This window comes from Prionailurus bengalensis, chromosome A3 (assembly GCF_016509475.1).
Source record: "Prionailurus bengalensis isolate Pbe53 chromosome A3, Fcat_Pben_1.1_paternal_pri, whole genome shotgun sequence".
NCBI classification, from domain to species: Eukaryota; Metazoa; Chordata; class Mammalia; order Carnivora; family Felidae; genus Prionailurus; species Prionailurus bengalensis.
The window spans coordinates 33,910,289-33,925,708 of NC_057354.1; the positions used below are offsets into that span (position 1 = coordinate 33,910,289).

The 15,420-nt window shown below is 38.5% G+C and overlaps 1 long non-coding RNA gene across 1 annotated transcript; it reads right to left on the minus strand.

Annotated features, from left to right (window-relative positions):
• Nucleotides 1–7,125: 7,125 nt before the first annotated feature.
• Nucleotides 7,126–8,746, minus strand: LOC122466958. Its single transcript, XR_006292797.1, has 2 exons — nucleotides 8,635–8,746; nucleotides 7,126–7,567 (listed from the first exon to the last, which is right to left on the minus strand). It is a non-coding gene; the product is annotated as an uncharacterized LOC122466958 (long non-coding RNA).
• Nucleotides 8,747–15,420: the final 6,674 nt, after the last annotated feature.

Genomic DNA, 15,420 nt, shown 5'->3' on the forward strand with positions numbered 1-15,420 from the left:
TAGAAATGGAAGGAAAACTACCAAACTCTTTCTATGAAGCCAGTATTACCTTGGTTCCAAAACCAGACAAAGACTCCACTAAAAAGGAGAACTGTAGACCAATTTCCCTGATGAACATGGTTGCAAAAATCCTCAACAAGGTACTAGCCAAGTGGATCCAACAATAAAAGAATTATTCACCACAACCAAGTGGGATTTATACCTGGGATGCAGGGCTGATTCAATATCCACAAAACAATTAATGTGATACATCACATCAATAAAAGAAAGGACAAGAACCACGTGATCCTCTCAAAAGATGCAGAGAAAGCATTTGACAAAATACAGCATCCTTTAGTGATAAAAACCCTCAAGAAAGTAGGGATAGAAGGATCATACCTCAAGATCGTAAAAGCCGCATATGAAAGACCCACTGCTAATATCATCCTCAATGGGAAAAAACTTTCCCCCTAAGGCCAGAAACACAACAGAGATGTCAACTCTCACCACTGTTATTCAACATAGTATTGGAAGTCTTAGCCTCAGCAATCAGACAACACAAAGGAATAAAAGGCATCCAAATCAGCCAGGAGGAAGTCAAATTTTCAGTCTTTGCAGATGACATGATGCTCAGAAAACCCAAAAGATTCCACAAAAAAACTGCTAGAACTAATCCATGAATTTAGCAAAGTTGCAGGATACAAAATCAATGCACAGACATTGGTTGCATTCCTATACAGCAATAATGAAGCAACAGAAAGAAAAATCAGGGAATTGATTCCATTTATAACTGCACCAAAAACCATAAAATACCTAGGAATAAATATAACCAAAGAGGTGAAAAATCTATACAATGAAATCTATAGAAAACTTATGAAAGAAATAGAAGAAGACACAAAAAAATGGAAAAATATTCCATGCTCCTGGATTTGAAGAATAAACATTGCTAAAATGTCAATACTACCCAAAGCAATCTACATATTCAATGCAATCCCTATAAAAATAACACCAGCATTCTTCACAGAGTAGAACAAACAAATCTAAAATGTGTTTGGAACCAGAAAAGACCCTGAATAGCCAAAGCAATCTTGAAAAAGAAAACCAAAGCTGGAGGCATCACACTCCCAGACTTCAAGACATCTCACAAAGCTGTAATCATCAAGACAGTATGGTACTGGCACAAAAACAGACACTCAGATCAATGGAACAGAATAGAGAAATTTGAAATGGACCCACAAATGTACAGCCAACTAATCTTTGACAAAGCAGGAAAGAATATCCAATGGAATAAAGACAGTCTCTTCAGCAAATGGTGCTGGGAAAACTGGACAGAAACATGCAGAAAAATGAATCTGGACCAATTTCTTACACCATACACAAAAATAAACTCAAAATGGATGAAAGACCTAAAGGTAAGACAGGAAGCCACCAAAATCCTCAAGGAGAAAGCAGACAAATACCCCTTTGACCTTGGCCGCAGCAACTTCTTACTCAACACGTCTCCAGAGGCAAGGGAAACAAAAGCAAAAATAAACTATTTGGACCTCATCAAAATAAAAAGCGTCTGCACAGTGAAGGAAACAATCAGCAAAACTAAAAGGCAACCGATGGAATGGGAGAAGATATTTGCAAACGACATATCAGATAAAGGGTTAGTATCCAAAATCTATAAAGAACTTATCAAACTCAACAACCAAAAAACAAATAATCTAGTGAAGAAATGGGAAAAAGACATGAATAGACACTTCTCCAAAGAAGACATCCAGATGGACAACCAACACATGAAAAAATGCTCAACATCACTCATCATTAGGGAAATAAAAATCAAAACAACAATGAGATACCACCTCACAGCTTCCAGGATGGCTAAAATGAACAACTCAGGCAACAACAGATGTTGGTGAGGATGTGGAGAAAGAGGATCTCTTTTGCACTACTTGTGGGAATGCAAATTGGTGCAGCCTTCTGGAATACAGTATGGAGGTTCCTCAAAAAATTAAAAATAGAACTACCCTATGACCCAACAATTACACCACCAGGTATTTATCAAAGGGATACAAGTGTGTTGTTTTGAAAGGGCACAGGCACCCTGATGTTTATAGCAGCACTATCAACAATAACCAAAGGATGGAAAGAGCCCAAATGTCCATTGATGGATGAATGGATAAAGATGTTGTATATATATATACAATGGAGTATACTCAGCAATCAAAAAGATTGCATCTTGCCATTTACAACTCTGCGGATCGAACTAGAGGGTACTATGCTAAGCGAAATTAGTCAGAGAAAGACAAATATCATATGACTTCACTCACATGAGGAATTTAAGATACAAAACAGATGAACATAAGGGAAAGGAAGCAAAAATAATATAAAAACAGGGAGGGGAACAAAACATAAAACACTCTTAAATATAGAGAACACTTATGAAGATAAAAAGCTTCTGCACAGCAAAGGAAACAACCAACAAAACTAAAAGGCAACCAACGGAATGGGAAAAGATATTTGCAAATGACATATCAGACAAAGGGCTAGTATCCAGAATCTATAAAGAGCTCACCAAACTCCACACCCGAAAAACAAATAATCCAGTGAAGAAATGGGCAGAAAACATGAATAGATACTTCTATAAAGAAGACATCTGGATGGCCAACAGGCACATGAAAAGATGCTCAATGTCGCTCCTCATCAGGGAAATACAAATCAAAACCACACTCAGATATCACCTCACGCCAGTCAGAGTGGCCAAAATGAACAAATCAGGAGACTATAGATGCTGGAGAGGATGTGGAGAAACAGGAACTCTCTTGCACTGTTGGTGGGAATGCAAATTGGTGCAGCCACTCTGGAAAACAGTGTGGAGGTTCCTCAAAAAATTAAAAATAGACCTACCCTAATGACCCAGCAATAGCACTGCTAGGAATTTACCCAAGGGATACAGGAGTACTGATGCATAGGGGCACTTGTACCCCAATGTTTATAGCAGCACTCTCAACAATAGCCAAATTATGGAAAGAGCCTAAATGTCCATCAACTGACGAATGGATAAAGAAGTCGTGGTTTATATACACAATGGAGTACTATGTGGCAATGAGAAAGAATGAACTATGGCCCTTTGTAGCAACATGGATGGAACTGGAGAGTGTTGTGCTAAGTGAAATAAGCCATACAGAGAAAGACAGATACCATATGTTTTCACTCTTATGTGGATCCTGAAAAACTTAACAGAAACCCACGGGGGAGGGGAAAGAAAAGAAAAAGGGGGTTAGAGTGGGAGAGAGCCAAAGCATACGAGACTCTTAAAAACTGAGAACAAACTGAGGGTTGATGGGGGGTGGGATGGAGGGGAGGGTGGTGATGGGTATTGAGGAGGGCACCTTTTGGGATGAGCACTGGGTGTTGTATGGAAACCAATTTGACAATAAACTTCATATATTGAAAAAAAACATAGAGAACAAACAGAGGGTTGCTGGAGGGGTTGTGGGAGGGAGGATGGTCTAAATGGGTAAGGGGTATTAAGGAATATACTCCTGAAATCATTGTTGCACCATATGCTAACTTGGATGTAAATTAAACAAATAAATTAAAGAGTAAAACTGTAAGCACCTTGCAACTAATGTAATTTTGGCGCATAGGCAACTTAATATTCTAGAGTGAACCTTAAGCAGGCCAAGTTCCGGTGAAACTAAGGAAGAGAAGGCCCGGTCCTTCTCAAAGTGTAGCCCTGAACCAGCAGGACCAACAGTGTTAGCCTCCCCCTGGGAACTTGTTAGAAATGCAAATTCTCAGGGTGCCTGCATGGCTCAGTCCGCTCAGTCAGCTTCCGACTCTCGGTTTTGGCTCAGGTCATGATCTCATGGTTGGTGGGATGGAGTCCCACATTTGGCTCTGTGCTGACAGTATGGAGCTTGCTTGGCATTCTCTCTCTCCCTCTCTCTCTCTCTCTGCCCCTCCCCTGCTTGCACTCTCTCTCTCCCTGTCTCTCAATAAATAAATACACAAACATAAAAAAAGAAATGCAAATTCTCAGGCCCCATTCCAGTCCTGCTGAATCAGAAATTCTATAGCTATTGTTCCTTAACAAGCCTTCCAAGTGATTCTTAGGAATAATATTGTTTGATAACCACCACTTTGGCAAGATGGAGAGTAAAGGAAGATTTTTTTTTTTTAGGGTTGAAAAAAATCTACTCTCATCCTGCACAATGGCAGGCCAACAGCTCATTTTGGAGAACCATCTTCATGAATAAATTAAAATATAGTCCTCATGTTGCTTAATTAATCTCTTGGGGGAAAGAAGCAGTTGGAGCTTAAAAAGCTTTTCTTAATTTGTGATAATTGCATTGTTTAAATACCTCACATTCTTTTGGAGACACGCACTCCTCTCTAGGCTTCTGTGAAGTGAGATGCTGACAGTGGAAGGTGACCAAACAAGTTCAAGCCTTGTTCAAGCTTCTACAGGCTGCACTTGCCCACATGACACCTCCCTCCTCAGCCCCCAGTCTGGGATCAGAACTGTAAATTGCGGCTTGATGGCACCTGCTGGATTTGAGCACTCTCCTTCACAGTGGCCAAAGAATAGATATTTTTTTTTTCTTATACTATACTAGACTCAATGAAATCTTAATTCACTTCCAGCCCTTCCTAATGCCCCAATAAAATGTTCAGCAGAATAATGCCTCGCCATCTCCACAACATTTAGATACTTTCCGACCCACGGGGAACTGTTCTGTCTTCATCTCAAGGACAGTTCGAGCCTGAACTGGTAGAGAACTCCATATAGAAGACCTTGGTCTTCACTCTCATTTGCCTTAAGGTGTCATTTACACTATTGCTTGGAAAATATCTTATTTCCTGTTTTTATCCCTTTTAGAGGCTTTTCATCTTCAATGAAGTGTAGGGTTGGTGGAATCTCAGTCTCTCCCCTTTCTCTAGGCACTAGGAGGGGCTGTTTACAGTGTCCTAGGCACCAATGCCAGCAAGATGCCAACCTATCAGGGCAGCTGGAGAGAATACTTCTCACAAGGGTAAAAACTATTTCATGGTGGTGGTACTTTGCATTCTCCTGCTTACTAATGAGTTTGATAATATTTTATGAGCTCATTTATTGACCTTTTATTTTCCCACTTTATGAAATGCTTGCTTGTGTCTTTGGCAATTTCTTATATTAGATTTGTTATTGTGACTGAGTGACAGAATTTCTTTATAAAATTTGGAGACAGATCCTTTGTAAGTATACATATAGAGGTACGTTTTTACTAAGCTCTTGACTTTTTTCACACAGGAAAAATGCTAATGTCAGCCTCAAAGCTGTGTGATAGCATGTGGTTAGATAGTCTCCATTCCTTTTCTTTTTCTTCTTTACTCTCTCTCCACACCCTTCCTCTCTTCTCTTTCTCTGTGTCACCTTTTACTTAGTTTCCTTTGTCATTGTCTCCATTCTCCTCCTCCTCCCCTCCCCCCTTCCCCTCCTTCCCATTTTCCCTCTCCTCTTTCTCTTCCTCCTCTTCTTCCTCCTTCTCCTCCTTCTCTTATTATCCGTCTTTATTTTTCCCACCTTGTTCTAATTAGAGCCAAGTCCTAGACAGGCAAGTTGCCTTGAGCTAGGTGGATTTTTTTTTCTGGTTCACCCACTAAATGTGTTGCCCTTTGAGGTCCTGGCTTTAAGCTGGGATGAAAGGGTATGCAATCATTACAAACTTCTGGAAAGGTTCCCTCTTTCATGCTGTGCAGTAGGGCTGACTTTGTAAGCAGTCACTTACGGGTGTTCTGAAAATGGAGATGAGGGGTGTGAAGAGTTTACTTGCATTTCTCCACTACCCCATCCACATTTAAAGCTGTATGGTTTGCCCTCTGTTTCCCAATGTCCATGAGGCCCTTAAAATAGAGATCCACTACTGGGATCAACACATACCCTTGGGGGACAAGTCTCTATGCTTTCTTCTCTGGGCTCTTGCTCTCACCCAATTTTTAGTCAGTTTATTCCTTACTATTTTATGAACATTTTAATGCATTTAGAAATATGTGTTATATTTAAAATGGCTATAAATTATCTTCAGCAGGATAATTGTATTGACATGTTTTAGACCATTCAGTACGAATGTGGGTGACAACTCACTTGACTACTAACTGAAAGTCATGAATTATTAATTTTAGTTTTGTTTTTCCTAATTTCCCAGGTCTAGGATGTGTAAACAGATCATTTTCCTCTGGGTCTCTCCTTGCAGGAAGGGATGTCGCCCATGCTCATGCCCATCACCACTATCTTCACTGAGGGGGTGGCCTGTTTAGTTCCTTTCTTCATACAGGAATCTCCATGGCTTTGTCTCCTCACCCCACACACGCAGACTCTCAGTGGACAGGGTTTCACAGATGTCCTTTGGACAACCCTCAGGTTCAGTGTCATTTATCAGTCTGTTGGGCTTTTGCTTAGCTTTAAGTTTTTTATTTTGTGGGTTTTTTTTTGATATGTTTATTCATTTACTTATTTGGCGTCTTGAGAATATACGTTACCTTTTTGCCATTTCAGCAACACATTGTAAAATATGCTTTCAATATTTTTTTCACATCTGTAGGTGTTTTGTGAAGGACTTTTTTAGTAAACCTAACGCACAGTATTTTCAAAAAGCTGGAGTCTGTGTTTTTTTTTCTTTAATTATGAATCTTTTATTGCACAAAAATTTAAATTTTATAATGTAATCAAATTTTTCATTAGTTGTGGGCTCTTTTGTCTTATTTAGAAAGCTCTCTAAGGTTCATAAAAGCATTTTCCTGTATTTTCTTCCATCTGGAACTGATCTTTGTGCACTGAAGCTGTCATTACTACTCTTTGGCAAATAGGTCTCTTTGTCTCCTAAGCCCATCTTGGGATTGCATGTCCTGAATTGCTTGTGGTACACTTGGGCCATAAGATCTGTTCTGGCCAGGGAATCACAGGTGGAAGTATAGTTTGTCGACTGAGAATTTAATTGCCAACTGAGACCATCTGGGGCTACCTTTTCCTCTGCCACAATAACTACTAATATTCCAAATAGTGGCTATTTCATCAGACTGAGTTTCCAAATGTGAGTATCATAGAACATAACCTCTAGCCAGACCAAAATGGCTATGTAGTGTGAGCAAGAATGAACTTCTGTTGTTTTAAGACCCTGAAATTTTGAATTTTTATTGTTGCAGTAGAATCCAACACACTCTGACAAACTTAAAACATAGAAAAGGAGTAACAAAAAAAGGAAAAATGTTAAGTATTTGGTTAGGGGATATGTGATAGGATAACTGTTGAGGGGAAAAAAAAGGTAAAAATGCATGTCATGCAGTGGCAAAACCATTATTATTCATGTCATTTGCAATAACTTGGAGATAGACTATGTACTTAATGAACATGTACCATTAAGGGAAGGAATTGGGAAGCAAAATATGCATCATGAGTTGGCTGCTATTGACTTCATTGGGTGAATTATTACAAGAAAATAAATCAGCTCACAAAGTCTTGGCCGGGTTCTCCAATGGAGAAACGCAAAAGATTCTTCAAAGAAAGAGCTCAGAGATGTTTGGATTTGAAAAGCTTGAAGAGGCTAGTGGTTCCCAAACCCTGTCAATAAAATATAAAATATAAAATTTAAAAGATGTGTGAGTGATAAAGGCCATTTCAAATTTGGTTTTGTGCAAGGATCAAATCTAGGACACAGTTCTCACACTCCTTGTTAACACAACTGAGTAAGTGAAGCCATTTCAAAGCAAGACCCAAATAAGAATATGATGCTCAATAAATCCTTTTAAAGGAACAAGACAGCTTGGGGAAAAGAATAAAAACATGTGGCTAATATACCCAAGATATACTGTTCCAAATAGCCAATGCTGCATGACAAACTATTCCAAATTATGACATAAAGCAAGATCCATTTTGTTATGCTCATGTATTCTGAGTGTAAGGAATTTGGACAAAGCAAGCAAGGATGGCTTTACTCTGTTCTGTGATGTGGGGCCTCCGATGGTATGACATGAATGGATAGAGGCTAGAATCATCAAAAAGCTAATCACTCACATATCTAGCACCGTGGCTGGGATGTTTCAAAGGCTAGGATCAGCTGAGACTGTCATCTAGAACATCTACTACATTAAGCTTCTTCAGGTTGCTAGAACTTCCTCAACATGATGATAGCCTAGGGTGCTTGAACTTCTTACATGACAATGGCTTAGCACTCCAAGAGTGAATGTTCTAGCAAACAATGCATAAGCTACATGGCTTTTTATCAGCCGGCATCAGAAGTTGTCTTTTGGTCAAAGCAGTCTCAAGTCCACCCAGATCAAAGGGAAGGAGACAGAAACCCCAACTCTTAATGAATTGTGTGTCTAAGAACTGGTAGTCACATTTTAAAACCAACATATTCCCAGTGAGGTCAAAAGAGAGACAGAACAGCACAGGGGAAGAAAGTAAAGAAATACTTCCCCTTAACTATTTAGGAATCCATTCTTGAAAATCAGAAATTCTACATGAAAATAAAAATTGGAAACCTACTTCATTATATAAATGGGGAAAATTATAATACATTAAATGCCAAAATTCAATCCTCAACCAATGTCCTAATAACAGAGACAAAATAAAGTAGAACATCTACGTGAAAGTCTAAACTACATGTCAGGATATAAAATGCTTACTTAAAACATCATTTCCTGATGGTGGTGTCTGGGTGGCTCAGTCGGTTAAGCGTCCCACTCTTGCTTTTGGCTCAGGTCATGATCTCTCTGTTTGTTGGTTTGAGCCCCCCATGTAGGGGTCCACACTGACAGCATACAGCCTGCTTGGGATTGTCTTCCTCTCCCTCTTTCTCTGCTCCTTCTCCACTTGTGTTTGCGCGTGTGCACTCTCTCTCTGTCTCAAAACAAAACAAAAGACACATCATTTTCTAATGATCAATTTAAAACGTGGTAAACATATAATTACTTTGTACTCACTAACAAGGTCACATCCCTGAAGACCCTCAGCACACTTTTCAAAACATCTGCATGTGTTTCTGCCCTTTTACAAATTGTAATCAGAACGTAATGCAAGACTTTTACCCACATAATTTTGTTTAAAATGTTCAGTTGCATTTGGGGGACATAAATATACATTTTGACTTCTAAAATTGTCCAAACAATTGAAATTATATGTATGTTTTAATTGTGAATCTTAAGAACCAAAATGTGTTTTATTAAAAAGCAAGAAAAAAAAAAAGCAAGAGAGGACTTCAGAATTGCCATAGACAAATGCCCACTGAAGTCTCCCATTCTTTTGCCTTTATTGTGGTTATTCTATTCCTGTTTTATAGCTGTGCACCATATAGGACAGTGCTTATAGCAACCTTTTATCAGGATCACCTGGGGATTAAGCATAAGCAACTAGGCTCACCTCTAGCATTTCTGATTTAGCAGGTCTGGGGTGGGGTCTGAGAATTTACATTTCAAATATTTGATCATGTTGGTCCACAATTGAAGAATTCTTCTATAGAAGTTAGGAAACATTTTTTTTTTTTTAGGTCATAAGTCTCCAGATAAAGAGAAGCCACATTCCAACCCAATGCAGATTCCTACACCTCAACTCTGATGTCAGAACTCCCACTCATCACAGGGTGGAGAGCCTGGACTCTGAGCTGAATGCCATTATTAAGTGATATTTTCTGTTCCTTTTTAATGGGGAGGAAATGAGTTCATTTTACTTGAAGGAGGCACAGTGGGCCAAATATCTGATTTAACAAATATATCCAGTTCCTGCCTTCAAGGCACATGGTGATAGTGCATGTTTTGATTCCATTGTGGATGAGGCCCTGCTAGTTCTGGGCCATGCAATTGGTTCCAGTCAATGAATTGTGCATGGAAGTGATGATTTTCAATCTGGGGTTGGAACACTGAATCACCAGTAAGACCTTCTTACCTCTTCCTCGTCACAGCAGCCAGCTATGTTCTAACAGTGGTTGCCTGGTCAACCTGGCTCATGGACTGAAGGTAGTGAAGAGTCCCAGGCCGCACATACTGGGAACATAATGTGGTCACAAATTATACCTTTGTTGTTTTTGGTCACTTACTGCATCCCAATCTCACTGATATATACACACATATATATATGAATTTATTTTTCAAATAACTACCCAATAGTCTCACTGTCACTTACTAAATATCTCATCTTTCCCCACTCACTTAATAATATTCTATAAGGCAGAATATGTCGTACTATGTATATAACCACTAGAATCTAGAACTTGTTCTTTTGCTTAACCAAAAACTAACTTTATGCCACAATTTTTCCTATGTAGCTATAAAGATATTCCCAAGGTTAATGATGAAACAAGATAGATAGTATGTGTTAGAAATTATGTTTTCGGTAAGCAGTGTGGAGAAAAGGTAAGCCGGCAATCTCCAGAGAGCACTGTTCTTAAAATGTTCTTAAAACACAGCTGCATGTGCGGCCAGTGAGGGAGAGCCAACTGGCTAATAATGAGATGTCATGGTCTCTGATTTTATTTTATTTTTTAATTTTTTTAATGTTTATTTTTACTTTTTGAAAGACAGAGAGAGAGAGAGAGAGAGAGAGAGAGAGAGAGAGAAAGCACACAAGTTGGGGAGGGACACAGAGAGAAGGAGAGACAGAATCCCAAGCAGGTTCCCCACCATCAGCACAGAGCTGTATGTGGGGCTTTATCTCACAAACTGTGAGATCATGACCTGAGCTGAGATCAAGAGTTGGCGGCTTAACCAACTGCGCCACCCAGGTGCTTCTCACACTCTTTGATTTTAGAGATTAAGAATCAGAACTGAAATGACCTTCATCAGTGCAGTTTTGCTTAAGCTGTAGTCTCATTCTAAGAGGAAAATCCCTGGATATTGAAAACAAGATGTAATTTCTTCAAGGAGATCATTGGAAACTAGCCAGGAAAGAAAACTCTACCTAAAAGCTGATGTTGAGAGGCAATTGCTGCACTTGGACATGCATCCTGGCATAGATTCTCATGTGTAGGCACCTTAAAGGGGGAGACAGAGACGCATGCCATCTTGCTCACATATTCAACTCTATGACTCCTAGGATGTTACAGATGAATATTAATTAAGCACGCTTCTTATAAATCATTCCCAATCACCAAAGGCCGAATCACATATTCATGTACATGTCAAATGAAAAACTCCTGTTAGTATATTTGAAAACTGGAAAATTGTTGGGGCCAAAATCTCTTGGAAATTGCTAAAATAAGAGAATATTTTTATGAGAAGTGTGTGTGGGAACCATGCAAATTTATTAAAAGCAAATGGACTTGGAGGAAGGAGCAGACTGAATGAATTTTCATCCTTCCTCCTTGGTTTTGTTGATAGTGGTAAGGGTAATAGATTTAAAAAAAAAATAATGATGGTCCATTTTTTAAAAAGAGTTATAAAATGCTTTTTTATGTTTTGGTACTTCGACTCAATATGATATTCAACTCACTACTGTCACAATATCCCTTGTGGCAAGGTAGTCGCCCATCCACAAAGGATAACATAGAAAGAAAGAATGTTTAACTAACTTATTATTACCAGTGAGGGAATAGCTTGGCAGGAATGGCGTTTCTTTTACCTGCTTTGGGGCCAGTGGAAATGAACAGTTCAGTGTGAGGTTTCAGGCCAACATAGGTTAAGTTATGTGAGAATTAATTCTCTGCTTTTCAAACTCTAATGGAAGTCCTGCATTAACCTGTTTTTATAAGCTACAATAGTATAGTATCTTTGCTTTTCACTGTAAATATATTTGCTTAACATAATATTATATTGGCTACCTGATAGGTTTTACATATATCATGTGCTATACTAGCATGCCTAATATTATATTATTTTAATATATTATGATAAACTTTATCAAAAGTTTTACAAGTCTTAGGCTAGGCAAAATTGGAAAACATTATTACTTATGAAAGGCAATTTCTTTGTGGTGGTCACTTCTCTAGAAATACTGGGTCCAAGTGTGAAGGAGGATGGACAAAATAAATGAGACCTCCTTTTCTCAGTCGTGCAAAACCAGAGGTACTACACAATTTTTGTGTAGAGTGGTTCAGCAACATCCTCCACTGTATAATTCCAGTATTAGTATATAATCAAGAAGTATTTTTTAAATAAATGTTAAATATAGGTGCCACAGGGAACTTTCAAGTGTTTGTGTCTTTCTTCTCAAGATTTACATGGTCAGGTCCTAGGAAACAGAAACAATGGTTAAATTTCTTATCAATACACTATGCTGCCCAACTGGTATGTGCTTTATGTGTTAAAAGAAAAACCTACTGACTTTCACATTCCCCATGGCCCTCCCTTTTAAATACTCCTCTATGGAGGATAACTCAGCTGCTGGGTCCACTATTTGCCGTTCCCGCCTTTTCTCCTCTTTCTGCTTAGAATGCTCCAGCAGTCATCTGGAGACAATGAGGTGACCCAAGGTTGAAGACCAGAGCTAAAGGTAGCAGGATGGAAAGACACCAGGAGCCTGGGTCCTGAGGCTCACACAGCCACCGTACCAACTCCAAACCACCTGCCTCCCGATTTCCTTCACACAAGAGAACATAACTCTTTATCTTAGTTAAGTTCTTTATACACAGAGTATCTTTTGTTAGAATCAAAACACAGCTCTTTACTGACCAGACCTCAGTTCATCAGAATGCCCAGGAAAGGATGCAATAAGGTACAAATAAGATGTATAACTTTTATATATGCAAATATATACACACATATACTATATATATATAATTATAATTATAATTATACAATTATTTTGTATATATATACAAAATATATATATATATAATTACAATTATACAATATTTTGTATATATACAAATATATGAAATTGTACTTTACCTTATATACATGCAAGATTAGCTATAATTTATAGTTAACTGAGAATTAAAAGTAACTTTAAAATTTTTTTTAAATTTTTTTTTTATTTTTGAAGGAGAGAGAGAGACAGAGCATGAGCGGGGGAGGAGCAGAGAGAGAGACACACACAGAATTTGAAGCAGGCTCCAGGCTCTGAGCTGTCAGCACAGAGCCCAACGCAGGGCTCAAACTCATGAACAACAAGATCATGACCTGAGCCAAAGTCGGATGTTCAACCAACTGAGCCACCCAGGCGCCCCTAAAAGTATGTTAATACATAATCTACAGAACTCGAGATATTAGAAGTCATTGCAATTAGTTTTACTGAGAGCAATCCCAGAAACACTCAATAAAATGTTGGTTGTTGTTATTTTCTTTTCTACAAATTTGTTAGGAGGGGCAAAATTATGTGTGCATGTGTGTGTGTGTGTGTGTGTGTGTGTGTGTGTGTGTGTGTGTGTTGTGATTTTGACCCTCAACATTAATAGAAAAATCTGGGTTAGAGGATTCTGTTTTAGACCTTATCAACTGAAATTTTCCAATATAATCAAATACTATCAATGAGGGGATTCAGAAACTATGAGAACATCATAGTGCCCAACTGTAGCTTCTGATGCCACAAGAGTAGAATTATTGATTCCTCTCTAGTGCCCTTTTAAACTACTTTTTAAAAGCTTTGTGCCACAAATCTGGAGGGCCTCTTCTTAGGATGGAAACAGATAAAATATCTAAACAACCAGCAAGCCAGGGCACTCAGCTTTTAGAAATCCCAACAGAAGAAATGTTTTGTTCTGTACAGGAAGATAGATAAAAGACATATATTCTAACCCTGAACCCCAGCACCCCCATTAACCCTGATAACTGAGGCAGGGTAGTGCTAATGGTATTGTGTCCTGAGCAATGGCTCTTGTTTTTTAATGAACCCTTCTAGCAGTTCTCAAGCTCAGAGATTCTTTCAATCTGTTGAAGGAGACCTTTACTATCTCAGCTCTCTCCTCAACAATAAATAACAGATGCTCCCAAGGTTCTCTGGGTTATTGGAAACTTACCTCATGCCAACAGCCTCATAATTAGGAAAACAAAGGCCACTTTCAACTTCTTTGCAGCACCTGAGTGAAATCTACCAGTCAGCTCATCATAGTAAGTAAAAGCAATTTCTCAGGTGTCCAAGGTGTTCAGTCCCTTAAGCAAAAAGACAAATCACAGGGGTTTTTTTTATGGCTGACTTTCTTCCTGAGCTAGAACGAGATAATATTATAATGAAACCTTACAGCTCTCTCTTTTTCCTGAGCCATGCTTTACTGACAGAAGGACTATCTCTTGAAAGTTAAATATATATGTAGTTAAGAATCCTATTTTTACTCTTTATTTGAGAGAAACATCACAAAAAAGGTAAGAATTGTTGGGGCACCTGGGTGGCTCAGTTGGTTAAATGTATGACTCTTGATTTGGCTCAAGTCATGACCCCAGGGTTTGACATCAAGCCCTGCATTGGGGCTCCACACTGACTGTGGAGCCTGCTTGGGATTCTCTGACTCCCTCTCTCTCTGCCTCTCCTTCTCCTCAAAAAACATTAAAAAAACTTTAAAAATAAAAGAGGTAGGAATTGTTGAAAAGAATATGGTGAATTTACAGCAGAATGACAATTGGAAAAATCCATCTCATATTTTCTCTATGAAGTGGCTTTCAAAGTTGTCCCCAATGAGCACTTATGTCACTTCTGAAGACAATGATGATAAATTAGCCTGTGGTATTTTCTCACAAGTCCTCAGCAGACCTGTGTCTACCTTTTTCTCCTCTTACTATCCACACCCATCCCTACAGTTCAGTGAGACAACAGTGGGAACCAGGCCAGCTCCATAATTCTCAGCTCTTTATCTTAATGGGATTTCCAAGAAGTCATGTGGATATGGATCATACACATTATTCTGCCTTTTCAGCTCTCAGTAGCAGGAAAGTGTCTGTTAATGAGATTTCAGTATTGACAGACAATCAACATTTTCCAGAAAGGAGATGGCATCATGTTCAATGTGCAGGAAACAATTTCTCAAGTTCAAAAAGCACAGGAAATATAAAACAGCAGATTTAAAATTACGGTCATATCGACAGGTTATTTATTTTTGGCCAATGTTTCTCAATAGAAATGAAATGTATTTTTATTATTTTTTCCAATCTGGAGTCACTCCCTACTGCTCCAAAAATCAATATCTGATAATGTTAAATAATTCCTGCCCATAGATTATACCTAAGTTTTCAAAATGTTTGGATACATATAAAATGGGCAGTACCTGGAATTCAAGTTCAACTAATGGGACACAATCTATCTTGTGTGTGTCTTTTCCCATTTTCTGTGATTGACACACAGAAAGGCAGCAGCTTCTAAAGTCATTTCCCGAAGTGGATTCTGTTTATCCCTAATAGATAATCCCTGACAGAAATACACATAGGAACAAACATGTGTTTCAGTGAAAATTATAAGTGTTTAGATGACAACCTTCCAGGTTATCTGATTTTAGTCCCTCATTGTCTTTGAGCTATTGTATGACTCTGTAAGTCATAGACATCTGATGGAAA